At 34.8% G+C, this 17,949-nt stretch overlaps 1 protein-coding gene across 3 annotated transcripts in view; it reads right to left on the bottom strand.

Annotated features, from left to right (window-relative positions):
• Positions 1 to 9,580, bottom strand: part of LOC111054880 (RYamide receptor) — a 247,579-nt gene extending 237,999 nt beyond the window's left edge. Inside the window, exons 1-2 of one of the 3 annotated variants that reach the window (XM_039438312.1) lie at positions 9,403 to 9,580; positions 2,912 to 3,195 (exon numbers count right to left, since the gene is read on the bottom strand). The gene's annotated coding sequence lies outside the window, so the exon portion shown is untranslated. Of the gene's footprint in view, positions 1 to 2,911; positions 3,206 to 9,402 lie in introns of all 3 variants that reach the window. The other 2 variants (XM_039438313.1, XM_039438314.1) reach the window with 2 other exon arrangements.
• Positions 9,581 to 17,949: the final 8,369 nt, after the last annotated feature.

Below are 17,949 nucleotides of genomic sequence, written 5' to 3'. Positions count from 1 at the left end.
GAAATAATCTCCATTCCATACTGTTATTTCCTTTTCCTCTATTTATACTTTTCCCTTTTTTCCCTCTGCATATTTTTTGTATTCTCGAAAATAACGTTGTGATCTTCAAATGATGAATTCATCAGTTTACGAGATTACTTCTTTCCTTGTACCATTGATCCTTCGTTTCTTTCTCCTCGCAAATTATAATTTGTAGGTATCACAACTTATAAAAGAATACGGTACGTTGATATGCCAATACCACTATAGAATTTTGAAAAGTCTTGATATTGTCGATTAATTGATAGAAAGTAGTGAGGTCTATGTTTTAATTCTGATTTTATTCCGTCTTTCTGTAAGTATGTAACGCATTTTCGGCCAAACGCGTTGATATAATTTTATGAGATTTGGCAGGAATATTCCTTTTCAATTGCGCGTCAATCTATACACAAGTTTTTGGAAAATTTGCATTTTAAGTCAAATATGAAAGGAAAAGGAATTTCCTCCATACTCTGATATCACTATGTATACTAGTAGTTCTGTGAACAGTAGACCTCTCGCAGTTTTCTCATCTGTTGTCACCTGTTCACTAGCTTCTCCAGACATCTGTGTTATGTATTCATTGAATAATCCACTTGTCAGCTGATTGATTATGAATAATTCTATAGTCTTATTGATCCTATCTTCACAGTAGATAATATGTTTAGTGATATCAGAGTATGGAGAAATTTCTTCCCCTGTCATATCATCCTTAAAATGCAAAATTTCAAAAAACCTTGTGTTTACATTGATGCACAGTTGAAAAAGAATATTCCTGTTAAATCTCATAGAATTCTATCAACGCGTTTGGCCGTAATCGCGTTACACACAGACAGACGAAAGAAAATCCGAGTTAAAACATAGACCTCACTGCGTTCGGTCAATTATGGAGAAATCCTTCGACATCTTCTCACATGATTTATTGGTATCATCACTCTATTGATTCATGTAGATTTAGGCTAGGTGCTCACCAGTAAGTCAAGACAAGACAAGACATGATCAGACACTTTTTGTCACAATACTCTCACATTGTCGTTTATGAAGACATGTCTAATTTCAATGACTAATCAGTGTGAGTTGCGTCATAAGCAACAATGTGAAGTATTGTGACTAAACGTGTCTGATCATGTCTTGTCTTGACTAACTGGTGTGCGCCTAGCCATACGCGTTGATCGGGTTTCAATCATCATAACTTATAAATATAACAAACTCATAACTACTGTAATATGTAGTTGCACTATGACTAGGAAAAATTAGTTCAATCCGAATTAAAATTTATAGAAATTATAGTCAACTGAAGGATATTGCCAAGTTGTACCGATATTAAAAATTTTGAAATTTTTTGCAATATGATTCCATAGAATAAATTCCATAGAATACCATGATTACATGAACAACAGAAACGTTGACTACATTAATATGATATAGATGAATTTGGTCGAATTCACCATAATTATTACCGTTCACGATTTGCAAATTGTATAATATGAAAGTATGTCTAGTTAATACAATGCTATTTGCTATTGCACAAACTGATTATGCAGGCAACGTCAATATTAATATAACATTATCATGTAGTGAGAGCTTCCATAGTTTCTATTATGATCTATTTCATGTAAATGAGTTATTCCATGTTCTAATTTGAAGCATGAAAACTGTTACCGTATCCAAATCAAATAATCATCTTCTAAGGTTTTGAGAATCAGAATTGAATAGTTTCATCCAGTGAGTTTCCATAACGTTCCACGTCGAGCTGGTAAACTTATACATTACAAAACCCACCCAAATGAAAGAAGATAAAATGCTTCTCAGTTGAGTTTCCGTTACGATTCAACCAAGAAAACTGCCTAAAAATAATTGTCTACTAAACTTGTGGTTGAGATTTAAAGTTGGATCCTCCCATCCAGTAAGTTTCCGTAACATTTCACGTTGATCAGGCAAGCTTACACATCACAAATCCCACCCAAATAGAGGAAGATGAAGGTTCTTCAGTTGAGTTTCCATTACGTTTCAAGCAAAACTGTCTAGAAATAATTGTCTACTAAACTTGTGATTGAGATTTAAAATTGGATCCTTCCATCCAGTAAGTTTCCATAACGTTTCACGTCGAGCAGACAAACTTACACATTACCAAACCCACCCAAATGAAAGAAGATAAAATGCTCCTTAGTTAAGTTTCCGTTACGATTCAAGCAATAAAACTGTCTAGAAATTATTGTCTACTAAACTTGTGATTGAGATTAGAAATTGGATCCTTCCATCCAGTAAGTTTCCATAACGTTTCACGTCGAGCAGGGAAACTTATACATCACAAATCCACCCAAATGAAAGAAGATGAAGGTTCTCCAGTTGAGTTTCCATTAAGTTTCAAGCAAAACTGTCTAAAAATAATTGTCTACTAAACTTGTCATTGAGATTTAAAATTGGATCCTTCCATACAGTAAGTTTCCGTAACGTTTCACGTTGAGCTGGCAAACTTACACATCACAAATCCACCCAAATGAAAGAAGATTAAGGTTTCCAGTTGAGTTTCCATTACGTTTCAAGCAAGAAAACTGTTCAGAAATAATTGTCTTCTAAACTTGTGAGTGAGATTTAAAATTGGATCCTTCCATACAGTAAGTTTCCGTAACGTTTCACGTCGAGCTGGTAAACTTACACATCACAAATCCACCCAAATGAAAGTAGAACATGTTTTCCAGTTAAGTTTCCATTACGATTGACGTCGGCCAGGAAAGCTTACACGTCTCCAAATGGAAGAAAATACATGATCACCAGTTAAGTTTCCATTACGATTCACGTCAGCCAGGAAAGCTTACACGTCTCCAAATCCACCAGATCCCCGTAAATGGAAGGAGTAAATAGCATATACATTGTGAATACGTTTACCTACCTTTCACGTTGAGTCGGCAGCCCAGAAGAGAAGCAGGAGAAGTAGAAGAGAAGAAGGGAGAAGTAGGATTTCCATCCGAAATTTATCCGTCGGTTTACAGACGAACAAAGCGTCTTCTCAAATCCGTTGCTTGGCAACCGCTCACAGTGTTATTCAGTTACATTGAAAGTTTGCACCTCCGACAATCACTTTATCCAAAAACACCATCAATAGTTGTCTCTTTCTAAGTGGTTCAGTTCATTTTCTTACTGATAGTCCACTAATACCGTAAAAACCTTGGAAAACTGAATTTCACTGTTGAATACGCTTACCGAATAACGTTATCTATTGATTCACTATACTACAATGTATAATAGAATACGTATTACTTTCCTTGCCCTATTAACATAGGTAAGGAAAGTATTGCTTTCCGAAAAAAATTAAGATTAAGGTACCCCAATTTCTAAAACTCTATACGTTTCAAGGTCCCCTGAGTCCAAAAAAGTGGTTTTTGGGGTCTGTATGTGTGTGTGTGTCTGTGTACACGATATCTCATCTCCCAATTAACGGAATGACTTGAAATTTGGAACTCAAGGTCCTTACACTAAAAGGATCCGACACGAACGATTTCGATCAAACACAATTCAAGATGGCGGCTGAAATGGCGAAAATATTGTCAAAAACAGGGTTTTTCGCGATTTTCTCGAAAACGGCTCCAACGATTTTGACCAAATTCATACCAAAAATAGTCATTGATGAGCTATATCAACTGCCACAAGTGCCATATCTGTGAAAATTTCAGGAGCTCCGCCCCATCTATGCAAAGTTTGATTTTAGATTTCCAATTATCAGCTCTCAGATATAATTTAAACGAAAAAAATCGAGTGGAAAATATTGAGCATAAAAATCTCTACAATTAATGTTCAGTAACATTTTCACCTAAAATTGAAAATAAGCTTGAACTTTGAGAAAATGCGATTATTCAATTGCAAACTGCAACTGTTGATCCTATTAAATCATTCACTATGGAGAGATAGCAGATCTCGTGTGTATCCAGCGTTATTGTCCTGTCACCAGATGGCTCGGATCTTTGAATAGTAGACTTGTGATGCGCGGGAACACTAGCGTCAGGTGATGAATTTTCATAACGGCCAGGAAAGTTGTGTGAGTGCGCCACACCAGATTTTTACTATTGAATACGCTTGCAATAACGTTATATTCTATTGATTCACTATACAACAATGTATAACAGAATAAGTTATTCAAGTTGGGCCGGTTACCGAGCTCTGGTCTCCCCACCTTTCAAAGCCATACGCTAATAATAATAACAACTGAGTTTCGGGATTTAGCTAAGTTCTAGACTTTAAACAGCTGGAGTCAGAAACGGGGCGAAGTCATAGGGTGGGCACTCACCAGTTAGTCAAGACAAGACTAGTCACGATTAGTCACAATACTTCACATAGTTGCTTATGAAGCAAGACACACCGATTAGTCATTGCAATTAGACAGTCATGTCTTCATAAGCAACTTTGTGAAGTATTTTGACTAAATAAAAAGTATGCATACATTATTTTACCACATAGGTATAATAAAAGTAGTAAAATAATTATAATTATATATTAATTAGCATTTGAATAAATGCATTCTCTATTTAATTCCATCTGTAACTGGTTGGCCGCTGTGGCTTCGTATAGAATGAGCGCTGCTATCCAGAGATTTTTCAGTTTGGTGTAAGGGTAAGCATTCCTGAATGGCAATTGGGAGGTACCGGGTTTCGATTCCCGGGCTTGCAACTAATTTTTTGATAGTAGTTCTCATCGAATTTCCATCTAGCCGTTAACCCTGTTGTCAATGTCTGCAGTAGCAGAAGTCTTCGGGGTGATGTGCAGAATTTATTTGGGATTTTCGTTAAATAATAATTATATATTAATTGGCATTTGAATAAATGCATTATCTATTTAATTCCATCTGTATTTTGACTAAACGTGTCTTATCTTGTCTTGACTAACTGGTGTGTGCCTAGCCTTAGTGATAGTCATTGTCACTTTTAAATTAAATTTAGAAAAACTAAAAAATTGAACTCAAAATGAAATGGAGAGAAAATAGTGTATAGTCTTAGCTATTTAAAATCCTTTAGAAATAAAATTAGTAGAACTCAAGGTGATGTTGTGAAATCTCTCCATAATAAGAAAACAAAGATATTGTCAAAATTAACTAAAAATTTATTAAAAACTTTAGAACAGTACCATGGTTACACGTTTACCACGGCTTGGGTAAACGTTGAACCATGGTATTGTTTTAGAGTTTTTAGTGAAATTTGACAATATCTTTGTTGTCTTATAACCTTTGGGAATGATTAATACCGCCAAGGAAAAACGTTTCCGATTATAGAAATGAGACAATAATGCGTGCCATGAACACTGCGACAATGCCCCGTTTCGGAAAGCCAATTTTCTGACTCCAGCTATTTGAAGTCTAGAACTTAGCTAAATCCCGAGCTCGGATACCGGCCCCAAATTTTCTCACATTGATTTAACGGACCATGTTTAGTGCAAGTATCATCATAGAGGATGAAAAGCATAAAAAGATAGGTCGTTTATGTTCCAAACTTCAAGTCGATTTTTGTTAACTCGAGCCTATCACTGTCGACTACTGCCTATTGAAGAATCAAAGAACTGCACAGTATCGATTGATTGATTGAGTTCTTTATCCATGTAGATTACAATATATACTGTCTTATACACTTATATAGGGCCTACAAAGAGTACAATAGGCCTACAGTAAAGTTTAAGATAAATTCACGTAAAATAAACTGAGAAAATAATTATTGAACTGTATGTGATATGAAAAAAAAGCAATTTGGAATAACTAAAGATAATATTGCTATGCATCTACATAAATTGATGGATTTTTTGGAAATATCAATGTCCATTCTTCGGAAAGAATATTCAAAATATCCTTTCCAGTAACTCTCTATCAAAAACAGTTTGATAACTACCAGTGTCACATAGCTTCAAGAAAAATAACTACTAGGACTATCGGTTTGAGTTAACAGTGGAATGTGGAACATAAACGCCCTATATTTTGTCATGCTATATTTCTCAATGGTATCTTCTAGTTATGAGACTGGAAACCTAATTTATCATTTCTTATTCATGTATAATTCTAGAGAAAATTGATAATCGTTCTTATTTTTCATGAGAGATAGGTTGTAGGAATCACTAGATCTCTGGTAAGTTAACCAGGAAATGATTTGATTTTGTCACGTTTCTTTTGTTATTTTCAAGGGCCTAGAGCCTGATAGAGTTATAATGTCTAAAGTGTTATAATGTCTATTAGTCGTGATATAATATCAATCTATACTAATAATAGTAAAGAAAATAACTGGCTTATACACGTACGGGATAGGAAAATTATGTTTGAGGCATCATCAAGTCTGAACTACTTGACTGATTGACTCGAAATTTTGCATATAGCTTCTTTATGAACCTTGGATAGTTATAGGCCTATTATAAATTCTTCAAGATTTCATCACATCAAGTTGTATAATAATCATAATTTATAATAATATAATTTCATTGTCATTTGAAAGAATGAAAAATTATAAACTCAACCTCCCACATAATTGAACATCATCTTTTAGGTTATTTAGACAAATCAGCATGGAAAATAAAAATACTTGGACAATTTCCTGATATTCAGATCACCTCAGATTTTGCTAGAGCTATCACCTTCCACTTCTGTTTTCGGAAGTGCTTAGTAAACAACTATTCTCATATAATATATATTGTTTATTTTTGTGTGTGGCGAATAATAGCGTTCGCACCACGGGCAAAAATGTTTTTCCAGCTCTCAATCTTTTCCAGTCCTCGGCCTACGGCATCGGACTTGAAAACCGATTTCGAGCCGGTAAAATCTCATTTTCTGCTCTAGGTGCGAAATATACTATTTCCAATCACTTGATAATGACATCATATAGCCGAAACATGTTGTGAGTAAACAATTTTAAAAGAGTACATAGATTTCTATTTCCATTTATAGATTATCTATAATAATTCTATCTGAATATGAATATAATGCACTGGGATTGAAACCTAGCTACCTTTCACTGAACATGAAAGAAATGCTGGAATAGATGGAAGCTGAAGTCCATCAAATTATCATTGACGGCTTATCGGCAATTCTAGTGGAAAAAATCTGAGCAATTACGAGGAAAAAGGCCTAATGAGAGTCATTAAGAGAGAGTAAAAAAAAGAGAGAGTGGGAAAGAGATGAGAGAAATAGAGAGGTATTGATAGAGTAAGAGTGATTAGGAGCTCAATAATACTCATAATCCTAGAGACAAAAGAAGAGGCCTTTGAAAAAGAACCCTTTCACGGTTATTACATCTCTTATCTTTTTGTGAAAATGAACGGTGGAATCTTTAAGAATTTGAAAATAATTCTATTCATGATGGAAATTCATTGCATTGGTCATTATATTCGATTGATTCTATTATTTCAATCGATATATTCATTAACTAGCAGGTAACCCGTGCTCCGCAAGGGTCCATATCGATAAACTGAAAACTTGACGTCATGAAATGTTGGAGAATTTAAAACTGGTCTATAACCATCCCCGGTTAAATAAGTATCTATATGCAAAATTTCAAGTTAATCAGTTGAGTAGTTGAGACGTGATGAGGCGTCAAACATAATTTTCCTATCACGTACGTGAATAAGTCAGTCAGTTCTTTCCTTTATTATAGTACTAGCAGGTAACCCGTGCTTCGCATGGGTCTATTTTGAAACTTGACAAACTGTAAACATGACGTAATGAAATCTTGGAGAATTGAAAATTGGTTTATAACGACCCCCGGTTAATTAAGTATCTATATGAAAAATTTCAAGTTAATCATTCCAGTAGTTGAGACGTAATGATGCGTCAAACATAGTTTTCCTATCCCGTACGTGTATAAACCAGTTCTTCACTGTATTGAAAATTATTGAAGTTATAGATGATCGAAAATGAGAAGGGGGCTTCAACCATCAACCATGAAACTGGCTCACGCTAAGGTTGATTGGGTTGAAGCCTTGCCTCTGGTACTTCCTTGGTATTCGATCTGTTATCAACGAAGATATGAGTGCTACTACATCCGAATTAGTCTATGAGCAGACTGATGAAAGTGACCAGTAATAATCATAAAGAGCAATGAAAATCTGAACAGAAGATGGGCGATTACCCGAAAATAGTTAAGATATTCTGTGAAACCTCTTCATGAGTGTGAGTTCCAATCAAGTGAGAGTCAACAAACAACTGTATATTTGGATATATCTCCCTAATTAATTGAGAGTGCTTAACATATTGCAACAGTTTATTATAAGGAATCTATAAATTGATTGGATTGAGACAGTTCTCCGATAAATGCAACCTACGTGCAAACAATCTTTTGACATGAATTAAGAGACCTACAAATCAGAAATTTTAAAACTCAAGTTTAATTTTAATAGTGAATAAAAATCTGGTGTGGCGCACTCACACAACTTTCCTTGCCGTTATGAAAATTTATCACCTGACGCTAGTGTTCACGCATATCTCAAGTCTACTAAGATTCAAGCCAGCTGGTGACAGGACAATAACGCTGGAGACACACGAAGTCTGCTATCTCTTCATAGTGAATAATTTAATAGAATCAACAGTTGACAACAATTTGCAATTGAATTAATAACATTTTATCGAATTTCGAGCTTATTTTAAATAATTTTTAGGTGAAAATGTTATTGAACATTAATTGTAGAGATTTTCATGCTCAATCTTTTCCACTTGGAGTTTTTTGTTTAACTTGTATCTGAAGCCTGATTATTGGGAATCTAAAATCAGACTTTGCATAGATGGGACGGAGCTCCTGGAATTTTCACAGATATGAGACTTGTGACAGTTGATAGAGCTTATCAATGACTATTCTAGGTGTAAATTTGATCAAAATCGTTGGAGCCGTTTTCGAGAAAATCGCGAAAAACCCTGTTTTTGCAACAGTGATATGCAACAGAGAAACTACAAATTAGCCTTACTCAAACCTCAATGCTATCCTCCTGGTCAACTTCTATATAATATTAAAACATTCTTATTTAAAGTTTTGTTCAAAATTAATATTCATCCACACGATTCTGTTTCTGTTTCAACAAGATATTGCTCTATGAGTATTGAGCTATTGAACCCGTAATTTTTATTCTTACATTTTAATGAATATGATATTAACTACTGAGATATTGCATCTATTCGAAAAGCCAATGAATTGATAGTTATTATTGAACGAAAACTCAAATTAAATGCTGTAAATCACCCCGAAGACTACCGCTACTGCAAATATTGACAACAGGGTAAACAGGTAATTTTTCGCCCATCAAATTTCCTTATGGTTGTCAACATTTGCGGTAGCAGAAATTTTTCGGGATGATTTAGAGAATTTGATTTGGATTTTCGTTTAATAATAATCATTATGATATTAATTAAAAGCTCAATAATAATATTACGATATTGGAACTGGTGAACTCCTAAACTAAGAACTGTTCGATCCTCCTATCTTTCGACACGATTTCAGTTACCCGAGAAGCGACTTTAACGTTAACGCTCTCGAAGTTATGATCGCGAACCGGCGCTATTTCCCGCGACCGCGTTATCGCGATGCTACCTCCGTGACGCTCAGACGGCAACAGACGCGTCGTCTGTCGTTGCAAGCTGAAGCATGCGCAGAACATATATGCGCAAAAGCATCGCGCATGTCGGCTTATCATCCCTTGGACGTTGAATTTCCAGCGGCACGTTTTTCCCATTGAAAAATTCGTGGAAGCTTTCATTAACAAATTTGGTTGGCGGGAGTGTGGGGTTGGTGTCGATGAAGGGAGGATGTTGAAATTTTCTTCTATATCTCAACCTTTTTTGGATAGAATAGGATAGAAAGAATGCTTAATTATTCAAGTTAACACAATACACTCGTAATACAAACACACATTTCTGGTTTGATTAGACAATCCCCAGCCGGCCTTTCTCGACTATATTAGGCTCTCAATAGAACCAAAACTTAATTGTTCTTAGTGAGAATTTGTGTGTATTTTTGGCTTCAAAATTCATAGAATAACTTAATTAATACAATGTGCAGTGATAATTAAGTGTAATATTTAACTATAATTTGGTGTTTTAATTTTTCTAAATTTAAAATTTGCATCTCATATTTATTTTTGGACGAAAGTTGAGCTTGAACTTCTTACAGAAGAAACATAACCTATTTTTTGGACACGTAATCAAAATTTGGGAATGGAATAGTTTTGGGCCAAGCCTGTTGTTCCTTCCCAATCATATTTATATGATTTGTTATTGTATCCATGTATAGATAAATAAATATTGAGAATCAAAATATTGTGTTGGGATTTTTCAAATTTTATCTACATTTGGGAGCGAAATAGTAGAAGGAGTAGAGTACACTCAGTTTTTCTGTCTCTGTCAGTGCTTTCTTGTGAGAATAATGAATGAATGAATAATCACTTTTGAACAACTTAATTACGACAAAGCAGTCAGGTATTTATAAATAAAAGCTATTAACTTCTACTCACATTAGTGAAGCGCTTACGGATACTCCTGTATAAATTTATGTTCAACGGATCTCGAAAACGGCTCTAACGATTTTCACGAAATTTGGAACAAAGTAGGTTCATGATATGAAACTTATTTGATTGCACTAGGTCTAAACCCTTGGATAACTCGCTGAAGGACATTGAAAGGATAAATACGTCCTTGGAAAAACAGCTGGAAATTTAGTCGTCTGTCGATACCGTAATGGAAGAGAGTAAACAAGTGCATGTGTGTGGGATTATCCAGCTGATCTCACGAGAAGAAATATTCAGTAAGAGAAACTTTTTTTTTTGTTTATTTCTCTTTCATTTAGAAGAATCTGGTGTGGCGCACCCACACAACTTTCCTTGCCGTTATGAAAATTGATCACCCTAGTGTTCCCGCGCACCTCAACTCTACTATTCAAAGATTTGAGCCAACTGGTGACAGGGCAATAACGCTGGAGACACACATGAGGTCTTCTATCTCTTCATAGTTAATGCTTTAATAGAATCAACAATAATTTGCAATTGAATAATCACATTTTCTCGAATTTAAAACTTATTTTCAATGTTAGGTGAAAATGTACTGAACATTAATTGTAGAGATTTTCATGCTCAATCTACTCCACTTGATTTTTTTTTGTTTCAATTGTATCTGAAGCCTGATAATTGGGAATCTATCTGCATTGATGGGGCGGAGCTCCTGAAATTTTTACAGATATTGGACTTGTGGCAGTTGATGAGCTTATCGATGACTATTTAGGTATGAATTTGATTAGAATCGTTGGAGCCGTTTAGAGAAAATCACGAAAAACCCTGTTTTTGACAACATTTTCGCCATTTTAGCCGCCATCTTGAATTGCATTTGATCGAAATTGTTTAATGATTGTGTAATGAAACGTGTCGGATCCTTATAGTGGAAGGACCTTAAGCTCCAAATTTCAAGTCATTCCGTTAATTGGGAGATGAGATATCGTGTACACAGACGCACATACACTCATACACAAACACACACACACACACATACAGACCAATACCCAAAAACCAGTTTTTTGGACTCAGGGGACCTTGAAACGTATAGAAATTTAGAAATTTGGGTACCTTAATTTTTCTCGGAAAGCAATACTTTCCTTACCTATCAATGGTAATAGGACAAGGAAAGTAAAAATGTGAGTGGGATCATCCAGCTGATCTTACAAGAAGAAAAATTCAGCAAGAGAAACTTATTTTCGTTTATTTCTCTTTCTTTTAAAAAACATGTTTAATTCAGAAAGTCCAAAATATTAACTAGATGCTGTTAGTGATACATAGTATATTAACAAATATCGTAGCAAACATAGTATATCATTCTTAATCGAATTCATAGTATATCTATTTGTAATTGATGATGTGTTTGTTTTTTAAAGTGTGAATAATTTTTTTTTTCACTTTTTGTGTAGTTGAGAAGTTGATATTGTGGTAATTATTCATATTGAATGAAAAAGACTAAGAAATTGTCAAAAAAACCACTGATTAAACCACTGATAAACAGAGATTGACAATGGTGTAATAACCGAAACCGGTCTTTCTAATTATCAATAAATCAGTGGTTTTCGACAATTTCTTAGTCTTTTTCATTCAATGTGAATAAATTGTTATTTCGATGAGTGATAGCAGCTTAACCTACATTTTAATTTGGACTGTAGTATAAATTTGAAAAGGGACAGTTTTGGGCATAAGCCTGTTGTGACTCCTCATATAACAGTGAAAATAATTGTACGACTGAGAAAATGAATAAATTAATATTAACTAAGAATTCAATCTTCCGTTACAAATATTCTATGCTATTACACTCCAGAGCAAAGCACGGTCCCTCGATATTTGTCATTGAATTAGCATTAGACATAACCAGGCCTTTTGAAAGATGATTCAGGATTCTCACAAATTGTGCTGATGATTATACAGGGAAGTTGAAAAAATGAGCAAATTCAATAAACGCCCACCAATGATAAAAAATGCAATTTTTCACACTTGGCTGACGAGCCGGAAAGTGCACCGCTGGAAAATTAAACTGTCATTTCGGTTGTGGGAGTTGGGTTTCGGTAGGGGTCGAGGTCAATTAGGTTCAAAGAAGGTGGAGAAGAGAGGAAGAGAGAGAGTCAGAGAGAGAGAGAGGAGAGAGCGCCTGAGAGAGAGAGAGCGAGAGATTGATTGAGTACTTTATTTATGTAGATTACAATATATACTGGCTTATACACTTATATACAATAGCTTACAATACAGCAAAATTATAGATAAATTTACATAATATAGACTGAGAAAGTAATTGAGAGAGAGAGAGAGGAGTCAGAGAGTCACAGAGAGAGAGAGAGAGGATGAGAGAAAGTCATAGAGAGTGGGGGATAGAGAGATAGTGATAGAGAGAAAGTCAGAGAGAGATAGAGTGAGAGAGGGTGATGGAATGAGTTGGGTAGGTGGTGACGGGGTTGAAAAGTTGTCTGGAAAAGTTATATCCACTTGTAATTGGAAAAGTTCTGGAAGTCCGCCTGTGATCTCGAATCCAACGTGGAGATTCACTACAAACTATCAGCATCAAATGAAATCAGAAGCCATGCTGTTATTCATAGGAGATACTGACATTCCCAAGTAAGTCTCGACCCCTAAAAGACATCGAGGTGTGGTTGGGTCTCATTTTCACATTTAAAGTTCGATCTGTGGCTTTCTCTACACCTGAAGATATATCTATGTAGCCAGGTGGATGTCCTATAGGAAAACCTTGGTCTAGACTGGAAATATATCTATGTATTTGAGTGTATGTGTCTATAATATATGTTTGGATTTGTCTAGAGTCTAGACCCAAACATATATCTACTTATTCAAATGAATCACACTATACCTGATTATATTCTATATACATAGTGATGTCCACGTTATAATGGCAGTGTTTGATTAGCAATGGTATTGCTATCCTCGTCTATCATTCAACAAAGCGGAAAGCCTGATGTCTATATATATATAAAAGCGAAATGGCACTCACTCACTTATTGATTGACTGACTCACTCACTCGCAGAACTAAAAATCTACCAGACCAAAAACGTTCAAATTTGGTAGGTATGTTCAGTTGGCCCTTTAGAGGCGCACTAAGAACGGATTTGAAAAAATTTCCAAAGATACGCCCAAAATCTGCGTTTTTCCAGCGTTTTTTAGCGTTTTCTCAGCTTCATCGAGAACAAATGAACAGAAAATGTTCAAATTCAGTACAAAAGCTCAGCTAGGGTGTAAATATGTTGTGTTAGAAGCAATTTGCAATAACGTCAAAGATACGCTCAAAATTAGCGTTTTTCCAGCGTTTTTTTTTTCTTTTTCTCAGATTTATCGAGAACAAATTAACAGAAATTGTTCAAATAATTTAGTACAGAAGCTCAGCTAGGGTGTAATAATGTTGTGTTAGAAAGAATTTGAAATAACGTGAAGATACGCCCAAAATTAGCGTTTTTTTTGCGTTTTCTCAGTTCTTTCATCAAGTAATAGACAGCAGAAAATGTCCAAATTCTAGACAGAGGTTTAGGTAGGGTCTATAAATGTTGTGATGAGATGACTTTAACATTTCATCAAAGATACGCCCAAAATCAGCGTTTTTCTCAGCTTTTCTGTGTTTTCTCAGTACTTTGACTTTCTGATGGAATAAAGCATGCTCAAATGAAAAATGCAGGCGAGCGAGTGGACGTCCAGCGACCTGGACGACCCAGTCGGGGGTCCAGGGGGCGGAGCAACCTTGCTAGACGGATATGGCGAGCGAAGCGAGCCTGACGGCTAGTAAGATTATATTGTAATGAGCTGTCTTATTATCTATAGATCAGTCAACTGTTTTCATCAATTTGACTGGGATATTAACGATTTGAATTTCAGGGAAAATACAAATTTGAATAAAATAAAAGAGTTGCATTCTGAATAATACGAGTCTATTTAGCTTCTTATTCCAGTTTGTTATTCCGTCATTCTAGTGGGATGAATTGAAAAATTATACATTACTATAGTGAGGTCCACGTTATAATGGCGGTGTTCGATCGGCAATGGTATTGCTATCCTTGTCTATCATTCAACAAAGTGGATAGCGCTATCTCTTTCTCGCTTTGCTCTGTTGTCAGTTCGTCTTTTAACAATGTGGAATTGATTATTAATTAAGAAAATGTTTCATTTCTCTTATGAAAATACATTATGAAATTATTAAAAAATATTACCTTGCTTGATAAAATATAATTGATTATTTCAAACGAGAATGAACAGTTAATATTACACCAATAAACCTATATCAGCTACCGTCTATAGAAGGATTTCATTGACAAGACAGATGATCGGTAACTTTCTTCCCCTATCTTTCTCCACTGCCATTTTAACGTGGACCTCACTGTAGTATAAATTTAGGTGTGATGCTGTATGTATTCAGCTAGACAAGCTATAGAATAGACACGGCCCATTGTATATTCATACTGAAAGTCGATGAAGCCAACATCTACTGACATATCTCCAAATCGTGACATCAGCATGGGATAGAAAACTTTTCTGTAGAGTTTGTTTACATTGTTTTCCATAGCAGATTGTGTCTATTTCAGCGGGAGCGCAGCTGCAGTTTACCATTTTAATGAATAATAATTAACATCCTTCTGAAATAGACACAATCTGAAAGTTTTCTATCCGATGATGACGTCACGATTTGGAGATATGGCAGTAGATGTTGGCTTCAGAGGCTAGACTTCCCAGCTTGACTATTTTATAACTGGTCTAAGGTATTCAGATTCCTGCATATATATGGCTAGACCAACCTAAATGAAGAATGAAGGGTAGGTAAGGAATGAACGGTTCTTCTTTGATTAATTTTCGATGTTGACTGAAGTTGTATCCGCTCACACACTTCAATTAAAAGTTTCATAGACTGTTCTGTGGTGAAATACGTTATCCAACTTTGGAATCCAATTTATTTTATTCGAATTATCTCTTTCCTTATCATATGTCAATGTTTTCTAAACTATACGTTTCTCATAGATGGATAAATTATTTTATTCCCTTGATTGTAATTTATGCTTCATATCAATCAAATAGATTTGTATGGCTTTTGTTGGTGAGGAGTTCCTTGCGAGAAGATCCCACTTCACCTGTACATATCTCTTCAGCCGTCAAATGCCTTACGACTGTTATACTCCAGCCAGGATCGATTATTAACTTACCCGTTCAAAAACACGTGAGTAATCTGGTTAAAACCTTTGGGTATGACCGGGTTTGAACCCGGGATCTTTAGGCTGCTACGCAAATAGTCTATCAACTAGACCACTGACCACTCATTCATAATATCAGCAATTAAGTTTTGCTATGAATACCTCAAGTCCGATTCCACCAGAAACGATAACTAAGTATGAGAAGCGATTGGATTAACTGATTGGATCCAGATTTTTTGTTGGATTAAAATCAACTGTCACTCAAACCAAGTTTTCATTTCAAAAACTTGAGGACGATCAAGGTTTTCAAACTTGAGTTTAGAAATTAATGAATTTTTCACTTATTCTGATGGTCTTGTAGGGGTATTCCAGTAAAACATGCTCTGTATTACAATGTAACCTGTATTTTGTATGGAATAAAGAATATTTGAATTTGAATTTGGAAAATTTGAATTTGTTTGATAAAATTGTCATTTCCATTTTTGGAATGACCAAGACTCACCAACATTTCACAGTTCAAACTCTAAGAATCTGGCAGATACTCTGTAATTATGTACCATATTAATTGCTCATTAATCAGAATTTATTTTAATTATGTGTAAATTGTTGTTTTTAGTGGGTGTAGTGTTTGACTGTGATACTCAAGTTTTCTTCAACTTTGTAACTTATTAATGAATAATGACGATTATCTCAATATATTGTATGTCTTATGACAATGAACGATGACTTGATATTAATATAATATTTTGAAATTAATATAATGCACGTGAATAGCTTTTCCATCATAATATTGATTCCCACAATACGTTGCATTCTTCCTTATCTCAGTTTTCCAGTTTTCAAATTTTTCAAATTCAAATTCAAATTCAAATTTATTCACAATCATAAATACATATACAGAAACCAAATAGAGTCTAGCTTGACAAATACAACAATAATCCATCTAAAATTCAATAATAGATTGTAAGTAATAGTATATAATATAATAATATATAATAAAGTCCTCTCCTCTCAAAGTCTTCAGAATTCGATGAGATTCATCAGATTAAACTGATCTAGTCAACACACATATTATTACAAGCAACAACCTATGATTTTCCCCAATACTAATGATAAATGTATACTTGAATAATTTCGCAAAACATAAAAACTAAGCGTGAAATTTAAAACCTGAATCCATCTCAAATGGACCGTAGCTGAACCTGTCGGCAAAATTTTCCCCAACATTACAACTCGATTCAGCGAGAATAATTTCAATATTCATAAAGAATTCTCATTTCAGAGCACCTTATCGTATTAATTCAGTCGACTGTACCAACCTTTCTCCCTCGCATACAATTTCTCTCTCTTTTTCTTTCTCTCTCTTTTTCTTTCTCTCTCTCATTCCACTCTCTCACTTTCCCTCTATTCATCCTTTTGAGGATTCATGAGAATTCCATTCCCCATGAATTCTTTCGAATATTTCTCTTCGATATTCTCCCTTCAAGAATTCAATTTGCAATCAGCATTCGAATGCAGTGGAGCATTCAATTGTAGCTCAACTCATCGAATACTGAGTTTTCATTTTTCGGTAAACATGGTGATTTCGTTGAAGATTGAGGATAGTTCATAGAGTGATAATACTATAGTGAGGTCCACGTTATAATGGCAGTGGAGAAAGATAGGGGAACAACGTTGCCGATTCTCTGTCTTCTCAAAGTCTTCTATAGACGGTAGCTGATTGATGTAATATCAACTGTTCATCCTCGTTTGAAATAATCAATATTATATTTCATCAAGCAAGAAATTATATTCTTCAATAATTCCATAATGAATTTTCATAAATAAGTTGAAATATTTTGTCAATTATTTAATAATTCTACATTGTTAAAAGACGATCTGGCAACAGAGCGAAACGAGAATGAGATAGCGTTTGATTGGCAATGGTATCGCTATCCATGTCTATCATTCAACAATCGCCATCTCTTTCTCGCTTTGCTCTGTTGCTATATCATCTTTCAACAATGTAGAATTGATCATCAATTAACGAAATATTTCATCTTAGTCATTGAAATTCATTATGAGATCATTGGAAAATATAATTTCTTGCTTAATAAAATATAATTGATTATTTTAAACGAGAATGAACAGTTAATATTACATCAATGAACCTGTATCAGCTACCTTCCATAGAAGGCTTTGACAAGACAGAGGATCGGCAACGTTGTTCTCCTATCTTTCTTTACTGCCATAATAACGTGCACCTCACTCCATGGTGAATCACATCAATAAACCTGT

The sequence above is a fragment of the Nilaparvata lugens genome, chromosome 11 (assembly GCF_014356525.2).
Source record: "Nilaparvata lugens isolate BPH chromosome 11, ASM1435652v1, whole genome shotgun sequence".
Taxonomy (NCBI): domain Eukaryota; kingdom Metazoa; phylum Arthropoda; class Insecta; order Hemiptera; family Delphacidae; genus Nilaparvata; species Nilaparvata lugens.
This window is presented reverse-complemented; position numbering and strand designations above follow the sequence as displayed.